Raw genomic sequence first — 13372 nt, 5'->3', positions numbered from 1 at the left:
CAAAGGCCAGCACTGTCTGCATCAGGTCACAACTGGCGCGCTTCACCTCACACAGCGCTTGAGCTTGAAATTAATTAACACATTTCCTCTCCGATTCGACGAGCGTCATGTTTCATCCAGAGATTCTCTTTCATTCGATGTCCCAATGTGCTACAGTAAGGACGTTTTACTCGTTGCTATCGAAATGTGAGGTACGAAGACCATTTTAGGGGCCAGGATAGGAGGAAAGAGTCCATATGACTGAAGATGCTGCACTGAGTATATGCGGAGCTCTGCAGCCCTCGCCCTGCCTGTGCTTGTCTGTTTCTACTCCTCCTACCCCCTCTCGCCACCTTCTGGCCCCGGCCCTACCTGCTGCGGATGGTTCAGTCCATTCAAAGATTCACATGCTATGTCGCTCTCCAACAAATAAAGAACGGTCTGACCTTCGTGAGAATTTAATGTATAGCTTCCCATATAAAGCAGCAAGTAAAGAGAACTCACTCGGTCATGGGAGTAATTGAGAAGTTTGTCAAACCTCAGTCATTTAAATTGTTTCAACTTTCTCTATTTAATTTCGTAAACGCTCGGCAGCAAAAAATGACGGTGGCGAACAAGAAAAACACGATTCATCAAATATTTGGACGGGGAATAATGTACAACTCCCCACGCTGGTATGGTGGCGTGAGAACGGTCGGCACATTTCTCCAGTCAGAAAATCAAGGAGTCAGAGGGGCCAAGTGGTGCGGGGACTGTATCACTTGAGCAGCAAGGGAAACAAGCATTGGTCGCGGGGAATGCAAAGATGGGGGCTGCAGCGGGAGAGAGAGGCAGAGAGAGTTGTGTGCGCGCGCGCCGGCAAACACGCGAGTTGTGCGCGCGCACAGCGCCCAAAGTGAAAGTAATTGCACGTTCACGTGAGCGTGAACGCAAGCATTAGGCCAGCAAATGCCGGTGGGAAGCACTTTTAAATCCCACTTACAAAAGTCGAGCAACAGCGCATGCGCTGCTGTAGGCTCGACCTAAAGAAGAAGAATGCCTTTACCATGCAGTCTTTACAACGATTATATATCCACTGCCACGCACGTCTTTACCACGCCTGTGTTTGCAATGCACATACATAGACATACATTATACAAACCATTACCACGCACAATTTTACCACACACTCCAATACAACACTATTTTTTTGGTAAAAAATCATGCTAATATATGGTCACTTTATTTTAAATACAATTTAACTAAATGTTATGATTGTAATGTAAGCAATCAAATATTTCGAAAATATCATTTAGATAAAACAAGTTTTGCAAAGCAACGCTACGCAAGTCATTGCAAAGTTACAAAGATTTTTTACACATAGCATTACCACTCAACATCACGCAAAATAAGAGAACACAACACAAAAAATATAAACTTCTTTGTACATCAACGCGTTGCAAAGCACCAAACGTGTTTTATAATAGCAAAACACCATTGACATGTAAAAGTTCTGACTTTATTTAATTTCGGTGAACACCCTGTCACCTAATCAAGATGGCGGGCGAACTCAGTGACAAAGATCAAAATCAACTTACATTTCACCACAACTATAATTATGTTTCTTCACATTTTGATAGCGAAAAAACATAGGGCCCCATTATGATGCCCGCCACCGCTACGGCCAAAGGGACCGCCCGCCATAGGTGCGGCGGTCCCGCCTTTCGCATTAGGATGCCCCCGCCACACTAGCGGGCGCATCCTGCATTTCTTACATTGCGGCGGGCGGTGCTGTTAACAGCACCCGCCTCAATGTAAGAAATGCATGTCGTGCATTTGCATGCACAATGTGACAGGCACCGTGCAGTGCCTGCCACCTTGTGCATGTAAATGCAGGGGGGTTCCATAGATACTCCCCATGTGCAACCTCCACCCTCCCAGCACCCTGGGGGCCCGCAACGGGCCCCCAAAAGCAAAGACCGCATGCCTTTCCATGTGGGCAACGCTGCCATGGAAAGGCTTATCTCCGCCATCATCCTAATATGGATGGTGCTGTCTTGCAGACACCGCCACCATATTGAACATGTTTTCCACCCGGTCGACGAGTCGACCGGCGGAAAATCGGCGGACGGTCTTTCCATCCGCCGCGGACCCCCCAGCCTTCCTAATATGGCGGGGGGTCTTTTAGGTATGGATGGCGGGCGGATCGCCCCAGCCGGAACAGCGGTGGCTACCGCTGGCCCGGTGGGGGCGATCCGTCCGCTATCCTAATAGGACACATAGTTTTCACACATTATTTTACTGATAATTATGGTACACATATGTAAAACATATACAAACAGGCGTCCATCATTTTGTAGTCAGCGGTACACTGCCTGCTGATGTGACCACATGCACCAGAGTACAGAAGAGTCACACATACTGTACTGTCAAAGACTGCCATCTATATTTGAAAGTATATACACCTTACACAATTAATATATATGAAATAAATGAGCACCAAGACATAGGGCCTCACTACGACTACAGCGATCCATTGGACCACCTTATGTGTGGTGGCGGTCTGCCCTCCATATTCTGACTTTGGCAGATGGACTGCCACTGGACTGTTGCACCCGCCAGGGGTCTGTGATCCTGCAACGGTGGCACAGCGGTCAGAGGCAGCAATATGCTTGTGGTGCAGCTGCAGCGCAGCCAAGCATATTCCGAGTTACCTCACCGCAATCCTATCCATGGCGGTGAGCCAGCAACGTTTTCAGGAAATGAGGTTAGAGCAACTATTATCAGATAGTCTGACTCCTCACATTTCCCAAAAAAGTAAAGAGATGTCGGAAAGAATAATGGCAAAGATACATCAATTTCCATTAATGGGAAGTTCAGACTACTGTGACAATATTGCATACATTTTATGCTACTAACATGACCTAATATTCTCTAATATTACTCTCCTCTTTTGACTACTTACTAAAATTAGATTGGTGTTTTTTACATTTTTTTTTTGCAAATTAAAAACAACAAATCAGAGTCCTCACCTGTAGTTGTCTTCTTTCTTCAACTCAACGTCGGTGGCTGTCTGTCTAACATCTAAGGCTGTGGTCTGACTGCTGCATAATGATGTGTTTGGTTGGAGCACAGCGGGCAGAGGGACCGACCGATGCCTCCGACAGTCTCTAGAAGCCCATCAAGGGTTGGTCGGAGTGTAATCCCTATAATGGCGGCGGTCCTTGTGGAGGCACCGCCGTAGGGCTTTACGATGACCCTTTTTCCTCCGCCTTTACTTGGTGGTCCGACTGCCATGTACATGCAGATGGAATGGGACTTTGAGGGCCCCCAGCCACACAGTGCTTGGCCTGAAACAGGTAGTGGTCTCTCCAAAACTCACAGCCGCCTGTCTGCTTGGAAATACCTTCGTATTATTACAGTTTTCCACCCTTTACCCTTATATCCCTAGCATCCCGCTTCTAAAGTCTTTTTTTTTTAAGCGTATAGTTTATATATATATATATATATATATATATATATATATACTGAAAAAACCATAGGTTTCAGAGACATTATAGTTAGAAATTAGCATTTAAAATCCTTAGAAATTCACAGAAAAAAACATGGGTTTCAGGGGTATTATAGTTAGCTGGTCATTTCACTCGTACAAAATCATAGAAATTCCTCTGTTATAGTTAGTTCTGCTAACTATAACTCGCGCGCCTGCAATGCACTGCTCTCTATTACTCATCCTCTACTCTCTACCTCTCTACCTCTCTATACCTCACTCTCTACTTCTCACTCTCTGCTACTCTATACTGCTCACTCTCGACTACTCACTCTCTACTACTCGCTCTCAACTACTCTCTACTACTCACTCTACTACTCACTGTCTAATACTCTACTACTCTCTCTTACTCTCTCTACTTCTCACTCTCTACTACTCTCTCTACTACTCTCTCTGCTACTCACTCTCTACTACTCACTCTCTACTACACATTCTCTACTACATGCTCTCTACTACTCACTCTCTACTACTCTCTACTACCCACTCTACCACTCACTCTCTACTACTCTCTACTAATCACTCTCTACTACTCCACTACTCTCTACTACTCACTCGCTACTACTCTACTACTCTCTACTACTCACTCTCTACTACTCACTCTCTACTACTCACTCTCTACTACTCTCTACTACTCACTCTCTACTACTCTCTCTCTACTACTCTCTACTACTCTCTCTCTACTACTCTCTACTGCTCACTCTCTACTTCTCACTCTCTACTACTCTCTACTACTCACTCTCTACTACTCTCTCTCTACTACTCTCTATCTACTACTCTCTACTACTCACTCTACTACTCACTCTCTACTACTGTCTAAAACTCTCTCTTTGCTACTCACTCTCTACTACTCTCCTCTACTCACTCTCTACTACTCACTCTCTACTACTCTCTACTACTCACTCTCTACTACTCTCTACTACTCTCTACTACTCACTCTACTACTCACTCTCTACTACTCTCTCTCTACTACTCACTCTCTAATACTCACTACTACTCTCTACTACTCACTCTCTACTACTCACTCTACTACTCTCTACTACTCACTCTCTACTACTCTCTCTACCACTCTCTAGTACTATCTACTACTCACTCTCTATTATTCACTGTCTACTCTCTACCTCTCTCTACCTCTCTGTCTGCTACTCTCTACCTCTACCTCCCTACCTCTACACCTCTACACCTCTACCTCTACACCTCTTCCTCTACACCTCTCTCTACACGCACACATATGCACACATATATATGCATATATATGCATATGCATTTATATATGTATATATATACATACATACATATATAAACATATATATAATCTGCATATCTATATAAATACAAAGTGCATGCATACATATACATATACATATGCATATTATGTACATGAAAGTTTAAAAAACACTACTACAAGCAAAGCTAAAAAGCCACCTAATGACAAACAGAATTGCTTTAACTTAAACAAGGGCGAGACCTATTGCATCTTCAATGCTTCTTTACTTTGGTTCCATCAAGGAGGCATTCAGATGTGTCACACATTTGCCATAAATTCTGAATGGTGGCACTCTAGTTGCTCATTAGATCACTGTAGTAAAGCTACTGCTCACCAGGGAAGTCTGCTGCTGGTATTCAAAGTGTGTGTCTCAGTCTGCATGTCAGATTTTTTTAATGAAATAGAAGAGGATTTGAGAAGTCAAAATGTGCCCTAATTTTTCTTTCTGCAGCACTAATCATAATTTCTATGGCAAAATGAACCCCCTCATTTTGTTCCTTTGCAAATGAAATGTTTTAAGTGTTACCACTTTATTCCAATCAAGATGTCTTCAGGTCTGCCATACTTTTGTCATAATTAAGACTGTTAGCGCTCTAGTTGTTCTTTAGAACACTCTGGGACATTCTGTCATTGGGCTATACTTGGGTTACATCTGGGTGATATTTGTGCTACATTTGGGCTCTTTTGTCTCTGGTGGCCATCTTGGGAGACTTATTTGTTATGAAGTTTCCTAATTTCCTCATTTACTATAGTAATCTCAGTAGGAAATACTTTCAGGTTTTTTAGTTTGATTCCATCAAGAAGGCATTCAGATGTGTCACAGATTTGCTATAAATTCGGAATGTTAGCACTCTAGTTGCTTATTAGATCACTGTAGTAAAACTACTGCTCACCAGGGAAGTCTGCTTCTGGTATTGAAAGTGCATGTTTCAGTCTGCATGTCAGAATTTTTTAATGAAATAGAAGAGGATTTGAGAAGTCAATCAAAATGTGCCCTCATTTTTCTTTTTCAGCACTAATCATAATTTCTATGGCAAAATGAACCCCCTCATTGTGTTCCTTTTAAATTAAACTACTCACTCTCTACTACTCACTCGCCACTACTCTCTTCTACTCACTCTCTACTACTCACTCTCTACTACTCTCTACTACTCTCTACTACTACTCTCTACTACTCACTCGTTACTACTCTCTACTACTACTCTCTACTACTCACTCTCTACTACTCTACTACTCTCTACTACTCACTCTCTACTGCTCTCTCTCTACTACTCACTCTCTAATACTCACTCTCTACTACTCTCTACTACTCACTCTCTACTACTCACTCTACTACTCTTTACTACTCACTCTCTACTACTCTCTCTACTACTCTCTACTACTCTCTACTACTCACTACTACTCACTCTCTACTCTCTATTATTCACTCTCTACTCTCTACCTCTCTACCTCTCTCTACCTCTCTCTCTACTACTCTCTATCTCTACCTCTCTACCTCTGCACCTCTACACCTCTACCTCTACACCTCTTCCTCTACACCTCTCTCTACATGCACACATATATATGCATATATATGCATACGCATTTGCATTTATATATATGTATGTGTATAATATATGTATATGTATATATATTCATACATATATAAACATATATATAATCTGCATATCTATATAGATACAAGTATAAGTGCATGCATACATATACATATACATATATGCATACATATGCATGGTATGTACATGAAAGTTTGAAAAACACTAATAAAAGCATGAGAAAATAGTTTTCTCTCAAACATGATTAATGATATCCCAGCAGAAGGCTTTTTCATATGGTAAAATCACCTTAGAACATACCACTATTGCTAAAATGAGTATGGTACCATCAACAAATGATATATAATGTAACTAAAGTCTTAAAACCGCTATTAACTGCAATGCTTTTTAATGAGGTGCTGTCATGTATATTGGTCTCTGCTGTCTGAATCCATGGACTAACCTCCTCCCTCCTGCCATGCATGGTCTGATGTGCTGCCACTGCCCTCCATTTAGCATGATGTACCAGTCCACTCCTCCTGCCCTCCCTTGCCCAATTCTATGGCCCATCATTGACCTCCTGCTTAGCCTCTGTGCTTAGCTTGCTGCCCCTATTCTCCTTCCCCCTGCCCTCCGATGTCTTTGTGCAGGCCCCTGCTTCATCCTTTTTGCCCACCATGTTCCATGGACCTGCCACTCCTATCTACGCTGAGTGTTCTGTTGAGCCGCCACTCCCCTCCCACCTGCCTAGCATTGTCAGATAACTGTAACCAGTCCCTGCCACCTCCATCCTGCCTGTCCACATGCCATGCCCCTATCCCCTTCCTCCTGTCCTCCATGGTCCATTTTACTGCCATACCCTTCTGCCCTCCCTGGTCTGTTGTGCTGCAACTGCTCCTCCTGCCTGCCCCGCGCGGTCTGTTGTGAGGCCCCTTCCCCTGAACTCTCTTGTCTGTGCCCAGGTCCTGACCCTCCCTTCTATCCTCCATGGTCCTTCGTGCATGCTCCTGCACCCTCCTTCTTGCCCATAATAGCCATTGTGCTGCCACTAACCCTCCCGCTTGCCATGCATGGTCTTATGTGCTGCCATGGTCCCTCCCACCTTCCCTGTGTGGTCAGCTAGCTGCCCCTGACCCCCTCCCACCTTCCCTCGATGGTCTGTGTGTATGCCATCATAGTCTCACTGTTGCTCTCCATGGTGTGTCTTGTTTCTAGTGCCCATCCTGCATGACCTCCATGGTCATCTTGCTGCTCCTGCCCTGCCGCCTTGCCCCCAGCCCTCTGTTTCCATGTGCAGACCCCTATTCCCTCCCTCCTGGCTTGTCTGTTCCATTGTAATGCCCCTGATCCGTCCCTCCTGCACTTTATGGTCTGTTATGCTGCAGCTTTCTCTCCTGCCTGTCCATTATGGTCAGCTAGCTACCATTGCCTCTTTCCCCTCTTTTCTCTGTTGTCCATGTGCATGGTCCTGTCCCCTCCATTTTGCTTTCTATGGATTGTTGTGCTGCACTCCCGTCCCGCATGCCCTGTGTGGTGTATTATTCTGCTGCAAACCCTGATGCCTGCCCTGTACGGTCAGTTTGGTGCACCTCTCCATGTCCCTCCTGTCCTCTGTTATCCAAGTCCATGTCCCTACCCCAATTCCTCCTGCCTACCATGATCCAATGTAGCATACTTGCGAACATTTTGAACTTGGTAAGAGGGAGATTTTGAAAAAACTGGGGTATTGATTTTCCCCTTTGAGTTACATTGAAAAACAGGAGATTGGAGACAGAAGACAGATCAAATAAAGCTCATTTCCTGGCTGAAACGGGTCTGTTGGCATGTATGGTTGTACTACCACTGCCTCTTCCTTCTGCCCACAATGGTCTATTATATTGCCACAGCCTCTCTTGCCAGTCCTGTATTGTTGGTTTGTTGCCCCTGCCCCCCTTTCCACTGCCCTCCATAGTCTGTTGTGCTGCCACTGCCTTTCCTGCTTACCCAGTGTGGTCAAATTGTTGCCTCTGCACTCTCCTACCTGCCTTCAATTTTCAGAGTCCGTGCCCCTGGCCTCTGCCTCTCAACAATATCCCAATGAACAACTAGATTGCTAACATTCTATATTTATTACAAAAGTGTGGAACGCCTGACGTCATCTTGATGTAATCAAAACTGTAATACCTAGAGCATTTCCTTTAAGAAATTACATATATGAGAGGGTCTTATTTGTAAATTATGGTTAGTGCTCTAAAAAACTAAAATGAGGACATATTTTCTGAGTTTTCAAATAGCGACAAAGAACTTTTAAATTATTTGTAATCTTTATGTTTTTTATCCAGTTGACCACTTCATTAAATGTTGCACTTAGGGGAGAGGATGTGTTGTTACTTCCAGAGCTGCAGACTTTGCAACTGGGGAACGAGGTTGGAGTTTCTGCTTCAGCTCAACATTCTGTGATTCTGGTCAAATCACTTAATCTCCCCATGTCTACAACCAAAATGAATTTGATCTTGTGTGATGTAACCAATGCTCATGTAAAGCACTCCAATACTTGACAAGTCTGACAAGTCTGCACTATATAAAACTGCAAATACACAAAAAATAAGTGTTTTGCACACTTCTGTCATTGGGCTACATGTGGGCTACATCTGGGTGATATTTGTGCTGCATTTGGGCTCTGGTGGCCATCTTGGGAAATTTATTTGTTATGAAGGATCCTAATTTCCTCATTTACTGCAGTCTCCTCAGTAGAAAATGCTTTCAGTTTTTTACTTTGATTCCATCAAGAAGGTATTCAGATATGTCACACATTTGCCATAAATTCTGAATGTTAGCACTCTAGTTGCTCATTAGATCACTGTAGTAAAGCTACTGCTCACCACGGAATTCTGCTGCTGGTATTAAAAGTGCATGTTTCAGTCTGCATATCAGAATTTTTTTATGAAATAGAAGAGGATTTGAGTAGTCACTATCATAATTTATATGGCAAAATGAACCCCCTCATTGTGTTCCTTTTTAAATTAAATGTTTTAAGTGTTACTAGTTTATTTCAATCAAGTGTCGGGTTCGCGGCGATTGCCGTTCCCCGACATTCCGCTAGGACACACACAAAGCGCCGGGATACTCACTTCCGGGCGGAAGTTGAGCCCCGGTCTAGTTCTCCCAGTCACTGCAGGTCAATGGAGCACTTCCGGGGGAAACGCTTATAACTCGCGTTCCCCGCCGGATCGGTGCTTCAAATTCTTCATTCGAGGCTTGCAGCGAAGGAAGTTCTGGAGTGCCGCCGTTACTCAGGTGGCTGTTAGTTTTCGAACTTGGTTCTTTTCCGCTGTGGCGTCCGCGCTGGAGCGCCATCCCCTGTGGGTTCCTTAAACCCTTTGACATCAGCGCAGAAGCGCGCTACCTCATGCTGTGGCGTCCGCGCTGGAGCGCCATCCCCTGTGGGTTCCTTACACCCTTTTGACATCAGCGCAGGAGCGTGCTACCTTCTTCTGTGGCGTCCGCGCTGGAGTGCCATCCCCTTTGGTTTCTCTGTTCTTTAACTTCCACGCTAAAGCACCTTCACCTTTGGTTCCTTTGTTTTGTGATATCAGCGCAGAAGCGCTACCTTCTCTGTTACTGGGGAGCGCTATGCAGCCCGTACACTGGGTGCTTATCCAGAGGCGCTGTATCTAACTACAAACCTTTATTTTCAACGCCCTTGCAGAAGAAGATTCCTGATCAAACCGGAGTCCCTGATTGAACCTGTAACCACAGAAACACTGGTGAGTCCTGGCAATTGTGTGTGTTTTAGGGAATAGAGGTAGGGCATTCGTGGGGGATATTCCCAATCGGAATCTCCTTTGTTTCCCCAGTCGCCCTCGAGATCTCCTGTTCACTTCAGACCACAACACTACGCCCTCTTCTGGCTGCTACCCCGGCGTCCATCTCATCCCTGTTGGGTCTATGTCCTAGGGGGTCAGGTGGGTACTAGGGTGGGTGCTCCTGTCGTCTCTGCGGAATCGCTTCACAAGCAAAGGTAAGTCTTGTGGGGCACCTGACAGAATTTGAAGCCCACGTTTATTATTCCACCCAGACGACATGGGCAACCCGGAGGTTACCTTGCAGGACATAGCGGTCATGCTGGCAACCATGCAAGCCGAGAACCGCAGTCTACGCCATGATATAACGACCCTACAGGGCCAAATGGCATCTAGGGTCACCAGTCCCTGGGGAACCACCTCTAGTCCTAGAGTCATGCAAGAAGGGTTGTTGCGACCGCCGACCCTCACGTTTGGGGGGCCCTCCGCTGCCACCGATCAGAGCCCTGCCATCCAAGTCATCACACCCCATCCGGTACAATTGGCACCACCTGAACGATTCTACGGCGACAGCACCAAGTATGGGATCTTCATCCATCAATGTCACCTCCACTTCATGGCTAGGCACGCGGCTTTTCCCGATGATGCATCGAAAGTCGCATACATTTTATCGTACATGGGAGGAGACGCCGCTCAGTGGTCCATCTCTTTTGTGGAAAACGACGATCCCATGCTTCACCACTTGCCGACGTTCAAGGAAGCCATGCGGCGTATGTTCGCTCGCCACACCTTTGTGCAGGCCGCAGACAACGAGCTGCTTAATCTCAAGCAAGGCAGCCAAGACCTACAGCATTACATCACCCGCTTCAGCAGGCTTGTCATCGAGGCTAATTGGCCAGAGGACAAAAAGGTGTCAGTATTCTACCGAGGCCTGCGTGATGATCTGAAGGATCTCATTTCCCAGTTGCCCAACCCACCTGAGGAAATAGGTCCTTTCATCGATTTAGTGGTAAAGATGAACTTCCGACTACAGGAAAGAAGGACCGATAAAGGGAGAAACAGTGACATCTGTTTCTTGTCGATTGGTGACAAGGGCGCCGAAAAGGCCAAAGACGAAGCCGCTCCTCCAGGCGACATCCCCGAACCCATGCAGATCGGGGGCATAAGAGGGCCGTTGACCAGTCAAGAGAGAGAAAAAAGGAGGAAGCAGAACCAGTGTTTGTATCGTGGGAAGAGCGGACACTTCGTCAGGGAATGTCCGGTGAAGCCCTCCAAAACAAGGGGCAGGAGGCCGTTTGCGTTACCCATCACCAAAAGCGAACCGATGGGAAACGAGACAACCCAGTAGACAAGGGGATCCGTCCTCTGGGTTCTTCGTATAACGTTTCAGCGATCCCTGCAGTGATGGACGGCAGTCATCACATAGGAATGGATGTCATCTTACGTAATCAAGCGGGCAGAACCTGGTTGGTAACCGCCATGCTGGATTCCGGTGCGACAGGCAGTTTTATTGACACCGGGTTTTTACGTACCTTGGGCATAGCCACAGTGTCAAAGGAGCAACCCGAAACGGTCAAGGCTGTGGATGGAACAGACTTGACTTCCGGCCCTATCAGGCATCAAACCGAGAACATAACCATGTCCTTTGCCAACCAGCATGCTGAGGCTATTTGTTTCGACGTCATCGACGCTCCTCAATTTAAGGTGATACTAGGGTTGCCATGGTTAGTGAAGCACAATCCCCGAATCGATTGGGTAACCAGAACAGTGCACCTGGATTCGGAATACTGCTGTACCACCTGTTATACGACGGACAAACCCATGGGTGCTAGCTCCATACAGGCTCGATCCCTACCAGTAGAAGGCATGGGGATGGTTTCCCAAGCAACCATACCAGAGGAGTATCAAGACCTAGCAGAAGTGTTCGACAAGAAGGGGGCCAACACTCTGCCTCCTCACCGATCGTTCGACTGCCGCATTGATCTGATCCCTGGCTCCACGTTACCCTGCAGCCGCATATACTCTCTCACTGAGAAAGAGAACATCCACCTTCGTTCCTATTTGGATGAGTGTTTAGACAACGGTTTTATTCGCCATTCCAGATCTCCGGTTTCTTCTCCTCTTTTCTTCGTATCCAAGAAGGAGGGTGACCTGAGGACTTGCATTGACTTTCGGGCGATGAACGCCATCACCGTAAAAAACCGATACCCCCTACCGTTGATCTCCAACCTCTTGGACTAAGTAAAAGACGCCTCAGTATATACTAAGCTCGACCTGCGGGGTGCTTACCATCTAGTCAGAGTCCGGAAGGGAGACGAATGGAAGACCGCCTTCCAGACGAAGTTAGGACTCTTCGAATATCAGGTCATGCCTTTCGGACTCTGCAACGCCCCCGCAGCGTTCCAGTACTTCATTGATGAAGTATTGAGGGACTATATTGACGTTTTCTGCATTGTCTATATAGACGTTATCCTGATATATTCTCGTAACATCACCGACCACGTGCATCACGTGCGTTCCGTCCTCCAACAGCTAGAGAATCATAGGTTATACGTCAAGCTGGAGAAGAGTGTTTTCCACGTCACATCCGTTGAGTTCCTGGGGCATATCATCACTCCAGCTGGCATCCACATGGATAACAAGAAAGTGGAAGCCATTCTGACGTGGCCTTCTCCGGAATCCGTGAAAGGGGTCCAGCGGTTCGTAGGTTTTGCCAACTACTACCGAAGGTTCATCACAGGCTTCTCCGCGCTGGTAGCTCCTATCACACGCTTACTACGAAAAGGGGTGCCATTCGAGTGGGATCTGAGCGCAAATAGCGCCTTTCAGGAATTAAAAAGACGATTCACTATAGCCCCCGTGCTGGCGCACCCTGATACTGAGCAGCCCTTCATCGTGGAAGCAGATGCCTCTAAAGAAGCCATAGGGGGTGTGTTATCCCAACGAAACACCAGCACAGGACAATTGCATCCGGTGGCTTTTTATTCTAAAAAACTGCAACCCGCGGAACGCAATTACACGGTGTCTGACCGTGAACTATTGGCCATAAAAACGGCATTTGAAGAATGGCGCCACTTCCTGAAGGATGCAAAACATACCGTGACCATCTACACCGACCACCGGAACCTTCAGTTTCTCCGCTCGGCCCGTGCTCTCACTGCCAGAAAGTTGAGATGGACATTATTCTTCAATGAATACAACTTCTTGATCACGTTCCGACCCGGAAAGGACAACGCCAAAGCGGACGCCCTTTCACGGTTAGAAGAACAGGACGGGAAGACCG

Source organism: Triturus cristatus, chromosome 8, assembly GCF_964204655.1.
Source record: "Triturus cristatus chromosome 8, aTriCri1.1, whole genome shotgun sequence".
In the NCBI taxonomy this organism is placed as follows: Eukaryota; Metazoa; Chordata; class Amphibia; order Caudata; family Salamandridae; genus Triturus; species Triturus cristatus.
This window is presented reverse-complemented; position numbering follows the sequence as displayed.